This window comes from Protopterus annectens, chromosome 2.part1 (assembly GCF_019279795.1).
Source record: "Protopterus annectens isolate FY-2018-M chromosome 2.part1, PAN1.0, whole genome shotgun sequence".
NCBI classification, from domain to species: domain Eukaryota; kingdom Metazoa; phylum Chordata; order Ceratodontiformes; family Protopteridae; genus Protopterus; species Protopterus annectens.
In genome coordinates, this window is record NC_056729.1 from 216667636 (window position 1) to 216681089 (window position 13454).

Below are 13454 nucleotides of genomic sequence, written 5' to 3' on the forward strand. Positions count from 1 at the left end.
CTTCCAGCATATCGTTTCTAATTTTCTGACCGTCGTCCTGACCCTCACTCTTTACCTTAATCCTACCCGATAAAAAAAAAAAAAGTTGTAATCTACCACATTACTTTTATTTAGTATTCCCTAGCTAGTACATGTTTTATTATTGTATCTATCTCTATATTTATTTAGTATCCGTTACTTATTTAATGTGTGCCTTAGTACTTGCTATTGTCTGGTTCATGTATAATGTCTTAACTTTCATGTGCCATTTGGAGCTTTTCTCCCAGGGGCCTCCGCTGAAAATGGGTTTTTGACCCAGTCAGACTTTCCTGGTGAACAAATGTTAAATAAAAAAATAAATAAAATAAAATAAAAATATATTTGCATTAGAAAATGGAACATTTATCTGTATTCTGTATGTACTTCATATAAGTTCACTGTTAGCATAGTCATTTTTGTCAGGCATTTTACTTTCTTAGACAACCTTATTAAATTTCATTACAAGTGTAATTTTACTACTGGTTATCTTACACTGTTCTACATTATTTAAGTGAAATATATATTATCGATGACACAGATGTTTTATGCTTCTAAGATGGCCCATAGACTCCTCTAGTGGAGTGCTGGTCACAGGGAGAGATGACTGACAATCATATAAAATGGACTTTTCTGTTGTAAATGCGTGCACATTTTGTGAGACATTTTTTTGAAACAGTTATAACAATTGACTAATGTGTTATTCCCTGATTGGTACAAAATGTCATTTGCCAGTTGTTTTGGGGGTGGAGAAGCCAAGCACCAGTTGTGTGTTGCCATAGCAAACATTTTTTAAGAGGTTTGCTCTTGAAATTGTGTAGTTACCCAGTTCTTTATGTGATAAACAATACATTACTCCATTGTTACTCCTTGTTTTGGATCAAACAGGTTACTTTGTGTGTGAGTGTGATATGGTCCAACCACATAACCTTAAATTTTAATAAATGAGCTGTGTGTCTCCAGTGGTTATTGCTGATAATATGTATGTGTATATAAGTAGGAATTTAATTTTATATGAAATTTATGTTGTAGCCTTCTCTGTTTATGAGACATAGGAGTATGGTACAAAAGCGTACCAATCCATGTAACCCCCCTTTCAGTGACCCTGACAATGACATCATAGTGCAGGCATTCAGGTGCCACGGTGCCTTTCTGCTTCACAGAGGATATTAGATATGGCTGACAGAATGCAGATTTGGAACCAGATAGTCAATGACATAAATGCCGTAGGGGGGCGCAGCAGGACATGATCAGATGAGTCACAAGGCCGCTGTTATGAGTTCATCAGCTTGGAGGACAGCAGCTGCAGTTGCCTGTGAACAGCTGGCTAAGAGAGAGAGTCCTGCTACAGAGCTACCACAGACACTAAATGGAGAGTTCCTGTACACTGACAGAGATCCAGAGGGCTCAGTGGAAACTGTACACCAACTTGTGATTGATGTCGGTGCTGGTGTTTCTGAGAAGACAAGTATGTGCCAGGAGGAGCTTCCATGTAAGTTTACACATGTCATTTTATAACATCCTCTTGAACAGTAAAATATTGTGTAAAAGTTCTTGTTTTAATTTAACTTTTTTTTTTTGGATGAACCTATTGATAAATTGATAGAGTACTTTTTGTGGACATGTCAGCCAAGTTTCAGTTAAAAGTATTGTTAATGGGTATATTGGTAAAATTGCCATCTCCGTGTGTTATTGGAATTGAGATGATTGTGTGTTTCCTTAACGTTTGCTTAACGTCTTTCAGGACTATCCACCATAGCAGATGTAGAGTCATCTGCACATGGTAAGCTAAACATTTTTATTTGATTATTGATGACTATTTGTCAGAAATATGCATTTATCCATATGTGTAAGGTGGGTGTCATGAGCTGTGTGTACTGCTGTACCATCTGTGATAGTGGCACCAGTGTTAATTTGTTATTATATATTAAACTGTAGTGTAGGTATTAATTTCTTTCCTCTGTTTGCTGCTTATTATCACAGGTGATCCTGAGAGGCTAAGTGTAGGACTATTACCACCTGATGCCAGAGTATTGGCAGACTCTGATGATGGTGGACAAACACAGACACAATCATGGGGTGCAGAGGTTGCATCTGGCACTGAGTTTAACATTCAGCCATCCCCTGTATTTCCATCAGACACAGTCAGTAGGGCTACGCATACTTATTTCAGTGAGCCGGCAGATATTTGACAGGTGGAAGGTGACACACTTGATCAGGGTAGTGTCGTTACTGTGGCTTGTGCGTGAGGTGCCACACAGGATGGTTATTATAATTTCTCAAAGAAAGCCTGCTGTCCCCCCCTAACTAATCCTGGTGGGTCTTTATGTGCCACTCAATGTGCATTTTGGGCTGTCATGGAGGTGCAGGCACGTTCTAATAAGTCCTCAGAGGACATGCTTCATGTTGTAGATGTGGCAGAGGCTAACATGTGTAACTGCCTTCACTGTTTTGCTGATTCAATGGATCAGATGAATAACATGATGGGACAGACATTGTCTGTGATAGAATGTCTGCTTTGAGGGGTATGGCATCCATAGGTCAGCATCATCATCTGATGTTAGCCAATGTGGCCATGCCTGATAATGCTCCTGTTGTGGCACTAATTCCACTGCTCCATCAGAGACTGAGGTGTCCACACCCAGACATGTTAGGCCATGTGTTTGTTTTCCTGGGCATAGTCATGAGGAGGGCTCATCTAGCAGACATCAGTCACATTCAGGCAGCAGCAGTGCATCTGACCATGAGCATGGACATGCTTGTGCAACTCCTGGCAGATCCAGTTATTGCAGTCAGGGATGACGACGATGGACTGCCACATATACCATGCACAGTTCACAACTGTCCAACATACTAGGACATCGAGCTAGCACTAAGCTTGGCTGTGTTCTTGCAGACAGTTACACACATGTTGTCCTACGTCTCACACTTCTAATATAGGACCTAGTTAATACTATATTCTTGTTGCAATAGTGTTGTTTTATGAATATACTGTATGGTTTAACTTCACTCCCTACATTTACCTAACCTTTGGAGCTCTAGTTCTTTTGCCTTTATGTGGTAACAGGAGCACAGATACAGCTCTGCAAGACTGCCCGGTTAAATAACTGCTTATATCAACCTTATTCTGAGCATCCTGCTCATGTAGACCTGGAAAAGTCTAATATTTCCCTTATCTACTAGATGGTGCTCTGTCATCACTAGCATACATAGTTGACTCCCTTGGTGACCTACATATTAGTTCTGATTGCAACGGCAGATATAACTGATAAGATATTATATCCTGCTTGTTCTCTCTATGGAAAATGACCTTGTCAATCTGTCAGTGCAGGACAATTGGTTTCATAAGGGTGTGTTCTGAACCTAACCCTTCTAACACTGAATTATCTCACCCAACTTTAATTAGTTCTGCAATGCATTGAATCCGAGCTCCATACCCTTTACAAATAATTTGTTTAATGCTGTTCTGTAACTATCTTATTCTCTGCACTCTACACTGTTCACTCTGTTCTTTTATTGTGCTTGTAGCTTCTGTTGCCTCTTTCCCACTAACCCTGTTCTGGAACTCCCACCTCTGTGTGTATATCACCTGTCCCAAACAGGACACTACCTCCCCAACCTTCTGTCTTACCTAAAACAACTTCCTGCTTTCTCTGTCCACTCGTTGCATACTAACTACTCAACCATAGTATAGTTATAACAGATTAATGCCTATTTCTCTCCCTGTATTCCTGGTCTGTCTTCCCCCCTCACCCTTTTTCCAACCACTCTAACTTAATTACTCTACTCCCAACTCTTTTCCTGCTCTATCTCTATAATCTCTACATTTCCTAGCTACTATTGCTGTTTCTTCAACCTACCAAGTTAAATTTTCATTCTCTAGCTGCTACTGCTGTTTCCTACATTCTAGTTTAGTATCATATTTTGCTAACTCTGCTTTTAGATAGCTATACCTAAGGGTCTACTTTATATAACAAGACTCCCCTTCTTTTTAACAGGATGTGAAACCTTTTCTACCCAGCCTTTCACGGAGTTCCCTGACAACCAAAGAATCACAGCTGGCTCCATAGTGAAAACCCACAGGCTTTGGCGGTCAACTCCTCTTAGAATCCTGCAACTAGTATTTTCTGCATGTAAACTCCAACTGGCTACCTGTATTATTAATAATATTTATTTGGCTCAAGTTCTTGACCCTCTGCTGACAGCCCCTCATACATCACCTCTCTTCACTGTGTCCCTCGTGTCCTCCCTAAGCTCTGTACCATCCTTCCCTCAAGCAGATTAGACCTACTGATAGTTGTTGCTTCATTAGAGATCTGTGGTTAGATTCCCCTCCCATCAAGTTCCTATAACATGTAAATTAAGCATATATACAATTTTAGTTTCCTCCTCAACTAACCACCATTCATTCCATAGAGGCATCTCACTATCCAGTGGAACCCACCTGCTGATTGCTTTTGTAACACTGCCATAAATGCAACCAGGTCCAGGCCTTTCCGACTGCCCTTGCTTCACTCAGGCTTCACTCCACTCCCCTACCCTACTCCCATTCCCACCCACCCCTTGTATTTATTAGATTTATAGTTCCATAGCCACACCGTCTCATTACAGCCTCCAATCATATTCATACACCCATATACATTCCTACTTCTCTTTACCCTCCACTCAGTTTACTTGCACCCACTGAATCCCTCCCACATCAGTTTCCCACTATAGTTATAAATCCTCTATCATGACTATCACACCTAACATGACTGCCAATATCAGACCTCTTAATACAAACAGAACCAGATCTTACCTGCTTTCTACTATAGTAACTAACCAGCTACTTCTAAGTTTAACCACTCTCATTCTATTAATAATTACTTCTTGCATAACCTCCTATCATTCTATTCTTAACAACCCTCCCCCCTTTCCACACAAAATCAAACTCCCACCACCCAAACCAGCAAATATCCCCATGTCCAGTTCCATTTTTAATAACTCCACATTAAGCCAAGCAAAGGTTTCACCATGTTCTCACCCCAGCTTACCTAGTTATTCCATAAATATGATAAAAGCATAAATAAGTACCTAAAATGTGTGTTATACATAGCCTTAAAGCTAACTTTTACTGGGGACATACATCCAAACCCTGGCTGAACTAGTAAACCTGCCAAATCAGTCTCACAATATAGTATACAATCTAAAATTGGACAGGATCCAATCATTCCTAATAGAGACAAATCAGATATTCTTATAATGAATATTAATATAAGGAGTGTGAACAGCAAAATCCATGACTTACATGCCAACCTCTCTCTTTACTCCCCTGACATTGTACTTCTCACTGAAACCTGGTTAAACCCTACTATCTCCAGCATTATAATACTGCCTCTAGGTTATAATATCATACACTCAGACAGAATAAATAAAAGAGGAGGAGGCATAGCCTTACTTTTCAAAAATCACCTCTCAATAGAAACAGTAGATGTAAAATTTATAAACCTAACAAATGCTGAAGCAGTATTTGCCAAACTGAATGTCAACCCCAGAAAACACATATACATAATAAGTATCTATATCCCACCAGGAGACAATATCCAGATACTAAAAAGCCTATTACAATGGTGTAACAAAACCCTACCCCAGAAAACACTCATTATGGGTGACTTCAACATAGGCTGGTTAGACTGCAACTCCCGTAATCCAAAAATTGTATTAACCTGCATGGATTCTTTCAACACATTCAATTACCCACTAGAATTAACAAGCCATCTAACAAATGATCCACTCTAGACTGGATACTAGCAAATAGGCCAGCCCTCTATCCCCACTCCAATTGTTTACCAGATACCCTCAGTGATCATTTTCGAACATACTTAGTCAGGAAATATACAAACCCAATGAAACTACTATGAAACAAAAAACACCTAAACCCCAATTAACTTATAGATATACTTAAACAGATTAAATGGACACCTTTGAAACATCTACCACAACAAGAATATATTGACTATATCAACTCCAACTTCCTCTTTATACTAAATTCTCAAGCCCCCAGTAGATTTATACTTGTCAAATCTAACTATGTCCCATGGCTAAAAAAAGAAACATTAACACCCCTTAAAGCTAGAGACAATGCTTGGGTAAACTGGATTAAATCAAAGTCCCAATCTGCTCTCCAATACTACCAGGAACTTAAAAATAAGGCAAAGAGACAAATTAAACAAGATAAGATAAATTACTACTCAGGAATCCAAACCAAGCACCATAAAAACCCACAGAAATTCTAGTTTGCAATAAATAATATCCTTCAACCAGGCAAAATCAATACACTCCCTCCACTACCAATATGGCAGAAAACATTGCTACTGCATTTAATAAGTACTTTACTGAAACCATCTTAGCACTGTCCAACAAACAAACTCCCTTTCCTTTCAAAACTACCACTCCCATCATTAACTCAAACTTCTCCCTACAACCTGTAGCAACAAACACTATCAAAAAAACTACTGAAGAGACTACAACCCACAACACTAGCAGCAGACAACTTACCTGCTGAACACTTAAAGCTAGCAGCAGATGGCATAGCTTATCCTATATCAGTATTAATCAGTCGGTGTATATCAGAACAGCAAGTCCCTCCTATTTGGAAAACCTCCAAAATAATACCCTTACATAAAGGTGGCTCCTCAACTGATTTCAGTAACTATCAACCAATAGCAATATTATCACCACTGTCTAAAATTCTAGAGAGGATCATTCATATGCAAGTTACTAACTATCTGACTATCAATAATCTTCTAACAAACACCCAACATGGATTTTGACAATTCCATAGTATGATTGCACTAATATCATTTACTAACAATGTCAATTGTCATAGGAATAACAATGACTTTGTATTTTCTATCTTTCTTGACCTATCAAAAGCCTTTGATATGGTTTCACATACAAAACTTCTACATGTTCTCTCTGAACTAAACTTCTGTAACTCTACTCTTGCCTGGTTCCAAGATTTCCTCAATGGACACCAGCAAGCAGTCTCTTGGCAACAGTCCTTATCCTCCCTTTTACCTGTAACCCTTGGAGTCCCCCAAGGCTCTATCTTAGGACTATTTCTATTTTCAATATTTACCAACAACCTCCACTTATCAACCCCCCCAGGCTTCCCTCATACAATATGCAGACAACTCAATAGTTATATGTGCTGCACCCTCACTACCTGTTCTTCAGATTCTAACACAAAAAGCCTTTCACTCAGTAGAATCCTGGCTCACTAACAATCAACTAATCTTAAATCTCAATAAAACCAAACTTATGGTATACCATCCTAACAACTCTGTCTCCCCCAGTTGCACATTTTAGATCTCCTCACTAAATAACACTAGCATATCTCCATCTGCTCACACCAAACTTCTAGGAGTAGAAATGAACTGCAAACTTAAATTCGATATACTCATTTCCCAGACTATAAAAAAAGTACATAAAATGCTCGGTACACTGTATAGGAACAATCACTACTTAACAGAGAATACCAGGATTGCCATTGCCCAAACCCATCTAATATCTACCCTGCTGTATGCAACTCCCATACTAACAAACCTAAAGAAATCAGAGATACAAAAACTCAAAACCTACTACAATAAAATTGCCAGATATGCTACAAACTTTCCAGCGCGATCCCACCATTGCCTCGCTCTGAAACAACTTATCTGGTTAGAGTTCCCCTAACTCCTACATTACATACAGTTAACAATATCCCACAAAATTCTCTCAAACCCTGAGAAAATACCTGCTTTACAAACTCTACTACAGTCTTTTGCCACTAACAGATCATTACGCTCTACCAATAAGCACCATATTCAAATAATATGTTTCCAAAAATCAGGCAGGTGATTCCTTCTTCTCAAAATACATAGGAAAAATCTGGAATGCACTGCCAAAAAATATTACTACTTCTACATCCCTAGCTCAATTTAAAACTACTCTAAAAACCCATCTCCTAACCAGATGGTTGTGTCCATGTTCTACCCCTGATTAACTCTGCCCTCTCTATCTCTAGCCTTGCCACTATCTCAGCTTAACCTAAAGCTCTCTATGCTCACTTGTCTTCAGCTACTATTCCTGCTATCTATATAATTGATACTTTCCCCACTATCTTTATTGCTAAGATCAAACAAGAACTAACTACACCAAGATTTTTGCTTCATATTGTATTATATACTTAACAATAATAGATGTTCCCCGTAACCATTGCTGGTCCATTGTCCTGTCGTATACTATAACAATCCATTAAAGTATTACTTGTTTGAATATCATTTGTTAGTGAATACCTTAAGTTATGTTTAAATAGAACTGTCCTAAATTTGTTTAATTTTACTCTTCACTGCATTGTCTTGTATAGTCACTTATGTATTGTACCATCGTTTATTGCTTCTGTATTTTTCTATGTGGAGCTTTTCTCCCTGGGCCTCCACTGAAAAAGGACATGTGTCCAGTCAGACTATCCCGGTAAACAAATGTAAAGTAAAAATAAAATAAATAAATGTTTCACCTTCAGGCACACACATAACAGTTACATGGGTCAGTCAAGAGGCTTACAGCTCTTTCTGTCTCAGTGGCCATTTGATACTTTATCAAAATTTCTGACTGTCTTTCTTTTTTTTTTATAAAACACAATTTTATTGATTTACAGATGCAAAGGAGAAAAAAAAAAGAAGAAGAAACATTCTTACAATAATAATGGATTAATCCTGAAATGTAAATATAAGTAAATCAAAATATAACCTATATACATATGTGCCAATAATAACAAAGAGATTCCATAAACATAGCAATAAGGCAATGTCAGATAAACACTTAACATACTACAATTCACCTTAAACCACCCATATATTTCTAGAGAGATGGGGGAAGTTAAATATCTAACACTTCAAGTTCAAGACTAATATGGAAGATGATTACTGAAGAATAAATGAGCATGTTAAAAGATCAAGAGTAGAAGGGGTAAGTTGAGGTATTTAGTAGGATGTAACTGCTGATCATTAGACAGGAGTAGAAAGGTAAAGTCCCATAATCTCTGATAAGTGGTCCGCTTACGGGGATTAATTATTAGCAATTTTTGAGAATTGATGTACTGGATAGCCAGAGCCTTAAAGTCCCTCCAGGATAATTTGGAGCGATCCAACCAGTGTTTGCTAATATAGAATTTGACCAGGAGGCAGAGAGTAATTAGGGCACGGAGCTTAAGTTTAGGTATATAGATATTCGTAATATGTAGTAGCGCCATTTCCCAGGATAGTGTAGATTTGTGATATCCCATTTTATCTAAACGAAGCTTGAGTGAGCACCAGATACTGTGGGAATATCTGCAAAACCACAGTATATGCATGATGTCTGCATGTGAGTACGAGCAACAGGAGCATGCAGTGGAGACATTTGGATCAAATTTATTTAAGTGGACTGGAGTTAAATATAAATTATTTACAATCATAAATTGTGTATAAAAAAGTTTTTTATAGGGTGAATACATAAGCAGTGGCGGCTGGTGACTTCAAATTAAAGGGGGGCTGCAGGAGACAGATGAATGGGTGGGGTCAATGGGAATGGGTGTGACCAACTACAAAGCGGAGGAGCTATGCTCAAAACCAGAAAACCTGTAACTTTTATTAAATAAACTGCACTGGGTGCCAAACCATCATTATGAGAGTCCAAATCAAGACAAAATGAAGTGTAGAAGAAAAAAAAATATTTCAGGATATTGGCTGCATGACAGCTTACTTAATATCTAGATGGAAACAAAAAGGTTGTGAGGCATGAAAAAAAAATACTTTTTAAAAACATTACTGGAATGCCAGTCAAAATCAAGTATAAGAAAAACAAGCAGCACTCAACTCAAACCCCTTCTCCTTGCACTGCTGTTCTAATTATAATTTATATTCAGCTTTATTAAAGTGCCAAGTAACATGCTGAAAGTAACAATCTTTGTGATACCCCCACTTGTAAAAGTGCTTCTTATCCAAAAAAGACCTGCTGCCTAACAACTATCTACATGTTTCATGGGGAAAACATGATCAAAGTAAAAAATGAAAAGCAAACAAGAAACAAGCTCAACATAGATTGCTTAAAGGATTACAGCACAGGTTATGGACCATACACGATAGATTGGCATTCTGTTTAGTTTGCAGGTAAAGCCTGCAAAGATGACTGCAAGTCTACAACAAATGTAATGAGCTTCTTAAAATAATGTAATCCTGTCCTTTATTACAAAAACTGTCATATACATTTCAATACTCAAGGCTTATATGTTATCTAGTTGTGTAAGTATTCTGTGCATGGCAACAACAGAAAGGCTTTCAATGTTGGCAGTTCTTCAACAGTATGCTTATTAAAACTTACTTGCATCTTACAATCTCAGACAAGCTTACCTGCTGGTCATTAAAGCATTGCTACTTAGACACAGAGCAACAGGCACTTTCTGAATAATAATAAGCATAAATCAACAGTATAAAAATATGACAGAAACCAGAACATTGAGCAAAATCAAGGAAAGATGAAAAGCCACTGTAGTACTTGTGTCTACCTTGGATGAGGGAATACTCTGCACATCTGCACTGCATAACTGCTCCTTGCCTTGCTTGGACACATCCAGAGTCACTACATGGGGGAGTGGGTTGCAACAAGTATGTCACAATTTGAAATGTCTCTGGCTAGCTGTGATGACCCTGACACATTTGTCTTACCTCTCAACCTCAGAGCAAAAAATCTGGACAAAGCCATACATAGAAGTGGGACAAAGGTCCAAAAATAAGGACAAGTTTTAAATATTGCTCTTATAAACTTAGAAAGATAATAGAACAGTAGGTCTTGCATTAGTATGAATTTTTTGAAGGGTATGAAATCTGAAACTGAAATGTCTGTCATTATTTTCTAACTTCAGTCTTTAATGATTTGTCACTAATTTGCCAAAAAAATACAATTTTATGAAAAAACGGATCAAAAATGTGGTGCAAAAATATAAAATAGCCACACAATACAGCTGGGAACCTGTCAAGAAGGGACACATTTTTAATATTAGTACTGCTAACTTGAGCAGCTGAAAAAATAAAAGAATCTACATGTACTTCTGAAATAAAAGTAATCTATAACTCTGATTATTACAGTTATTTATTAATTGTAAACCCTCCATGTTTTCTTCCAAAATTGCCATTTTGCGGAGGGATTATTATGGGAAGAGCAACACTTTGAGCCAAAATTAGGGACAGTTGAGAGGTTTGGATATACCTAATTCTATAAAGCAATTTATTTGCACGTCCCTCTCAACCTGTTAATGCAGGAAATCTGGACAAGGCCAAATATATTGGGGGAACATATAAACAGTACTAAAAATTGGTCTTGTATAAACTGAGACAGTTGATAGAACAGGTCTTACTTTAGCATGCATTTTCCTGAAGGTTATGAAGTCTGAAAACTCAGTGTGTCATTATTTAGTGACTTAATTCCTAAATGATTTGCCAGAAAACCACAAATTGTATGAGGAACAAACCAAAAATAAGAAGCAAAAATCTATTCATTCTGCAAAAATCTGGACAGTTGAGAGGTATAGTTTGGCGCCCTTCCCTCCTCACAAAACCATGGTCGAATAGAGCCCCCCCCCATGCAGCCATTCCAATGAGCCAATACTTGGATATTTCACCCCATTTAACATAAAACACTAATGTGCATACTGCTTCACTTCTGTGATGATTTGGACTTCATTTGAAAGTTTTATTTTGCATTTTACAGTGCAAATACTAATCGATATCTGCTAAACAAAGCAATGCAGTCTCACAATGAAAACAGACTTAGCATTAAAACTTTTCTGCCCTTGAAAGTCACATTCATTGAAACAGCACTGAAATCCACATTCAAAGAAAATACATTTTGGCAGTGGCAGATAAAGATTAACTTTGGATTTGGGCTGTTTTCAAATTACAGGCCCCTTGCACATGAAACATATGCATGCTCTTTCATACACCTTCCTGATTGTATTAAATTATATTCCTTGTACAATGCAGTACAGTTTTAGAGAGCATTTTAAATTTATTATTTTGAACATTTTTCCAGTAAACAATGAAACAAAATGCATGCACCAATAATGACAAAACTGCCCAATTCAGAACATTTCCATCATAAAAGTCTGCTTAAACGTCTACAGTCCACCAGTATCAGTACATATGCAGAATCTCTGAAGAAGTAAAAGTCATCTAAATAATTCCACATTAAAGAGATCTGTAACTAATGAAGAGGGTGCTGCTAGCAAACAACTTTATATTTCATTGTTTCATCTACAAATAAGGTGCCTGTTGCCCTTGAGGAATAAGCAACATTTTTCCTGAAACTCCATTGCTTTGCTTCAGTCTTTCCTTTATGTTGGGACTAAATAGCTCTTCTTAGTTTGTACTGCATTTCACCTGTCAAACAAATAAGTGGTTTTGCTCAATGAATGTGTATTAAGTCTCTGATCTGTTCTACTGGGAAAGTGGAATGTTTAACAGTAAGCCTTATTCAATGTCATCTAGTTTCTTGTGATGTTACAATGCTAACATGGCAAGTGCTTGGCTACTGTTAGATGAAGTGGAGAGCATTCCACCTGTCTGCAACAGTAGACAAAAGTAGCACAGTGTTACACCAAAAGTAAACGATGAAGAACAGTCAGAACTATGAGCAGGGCTATGGCATTGCAATGTGCTTTGCCATTGCCCATCAGTAGAATGGCATAGTCCGGTACACCAGTAACTGGTGTTGTATTGCTTAGTAAAAAGAATACAGACTGGAAAGAATACTTCAAGCAGCAAGTTTTAAAATAGATGATTTGCCTTCTCATTAATAAAATATTATGTTAAAATCCTTACCAGGAATTGTTACACATATTAGAAAAGAAATGATGAAGGTGTTTAAAATATAGACATATACTGTACCTAGAAGGTAAAATAATGAAAGATGTAAAAGCTGATAGACAAATCAGTGTGCATGTCCCTCATTGTCAGTATCTGCCTCTCACATCACAGCTTGGTGTCCAGAGACCCACTTGCTCTAGAATATCTTTCTGTCCCCAGTTGTTTACATATTTTATATCTGAGATACATGTTCAATTAACACATTCAAATAAATAAATCTTATTTCAGCTTCCTAATAAAGTATAAGGCATTATATGGGCAGCCCTTTGCTGCAAAACTACACCTAGTCTGCAAGTACCTGTCTTTGACTCCGCTCTGTTGTTGGAATTATGATTCCTGCAGCTGTCCATCCCAATAGTGACCATGCTGTACCTGCCAGTGTCATTCCTACCCTCACTTAAAGTGACTGGCAGCTCACTTCTAAATGATGTCATCATCAGCCACTCCAAGTATACCAGGTCTGCCCCTTGTCAGAGGCAACAGCAATGACCACAGACCTTGTAGGGTGAGATAAAA